This window comes from Orycteropus afer, unplaced genomic scaffold (assembly GCF_000298275.1).
Source record: "Orycteropus afer afer isolate SDZICR_OR568_19922 unplaced genomic scaffold, OryAfe1.0 scaffold00352, whole genome shotgun sequence".
Classification (NCBI taxonomy): Eukaryota; Metazoa; Chordata; class Mammalia; order Tubulidentata; family Orycteropodidae; genus Orycteropus; species Orycteropus afer.
Window position 1 is genome coordinate 2,957,199 of NW_006921939.1, and position 1,347 is coordinate 2,958,545.

General features: G+C 39.6%; 1 protein-coding gene across 1 annotated transcript in view; it reads left to right on the forward strand.

The window, feature by feature from the left end:
- Positions 1–1,347, forward strand: part of PAK3 (p21 (RAC1) activated kinase 3) — a 116,024-nt gene that overhangs the window by 76,405 nt on the left and 38,272 nt on the right. The window lies entirely within an intron of this gene.

A 1,347-nucleotide genomic window follows, 5' to 3' on the forward strand; every position in this document is an offset into this window, starting at 1 on the left:
AAGGAGGGGTCGCTATGAGTCGGGTCCTACTCGACGGCATATAACAACAACAACAACAACAACACCCAAGCAGAGTAAGGAGGCCAGTGAGAGTTTGTAGATTCTAGATCATGAAATGAAATAACCTTAGAAATAAAGTAGCCTACTTCCTGTATTTTACAGGTAAGAATGTCAGTCAGATGAACTTGAATTATAAGCTGTAATAACTGGAGGCGGTGATATAACCGCTCTAAGCCTCAGTTTCCTCATTTGTAAAATGGGGATCATAATAACCCCTGCCTTACAGAAACATAAACCCAAACCCACTGCCATTGAGTTGATTCCAATTCATAGCCACTCCCATTGTGTTTCCAAGGCTATAAATCTTTACAGAAGTAAATTGTCTCAGCTCCCTCCCTCGGAGCAGTTGATAGGTTTGAACCACTGACCTTCTGGTTAGCAGCCAAATAAGCTCATTATAGAAACATGGCAAGGATTAAATAAATGACATAAAGTTCTTAGTGCAGTGTTTGGCACATACAATATGCTTAGTATATTTTTATTGTTACTGTGATCATTATTTTCCTGTGAGGGGACTAACACCCAGATAGGGGAAGTGACTTGTCTAAGGTCACATAGCTTGCTATTAGAACTCAGACCTCTACCAATAGTCAGATATTCCTTATACTACTCTATCTATCTTATTCCCTGAGAACAGGTAATAGCTCTGGTGCCATAGTGGTTAAAGCATTTGGCTGCTAACCAAAAGGTCAGTGGTTCAAACCCACCAGCTGCTCCGTGGGAGAAAGATGAAGAACCCTATGGTTTCCTAGAGGATCACTATAAGTTAGAATCGACTTGATGGCAGTGGGTTTAGACCTGTGAGAAATAGTTTTTGACTCATCCGGAGATAAGAAGGGAGAAAAATTACAAGGAAGTGACTGACTGACATAAGGAAAGAATTCCTGGACTCTGAAAGTAAAACAAGGAGAGATAGAGAACAAGGGAGAGACAGCAATTACCAGAAAGTTTAGATCGCAGTGTTGGGGCATTACAATGCCTAGTGAATCACAGAACTGATCTCTAATTTCTTTTTTCACCAGAACATTGGCAAGAAATTGACTAGTTGTTTTCTTTGGGGAGAATGTTCAGAATGCATGTGTGCTTCACAGAATGTTGCCATGAATTCAGCTTCACTAGATAATTTTTCTTTGCAAAACAAGGGTACCCTGTAATTGAAGTCAGAATGAAAACCTGAGACTTCCAAGCATGAGATCTCCAGGACTTAAAAGAATGAGATTTTAAAAGGATATTGGATTGCAGTGAAACCCCAGAATAGAAGCATTATAGAATATGATGGGATATTAT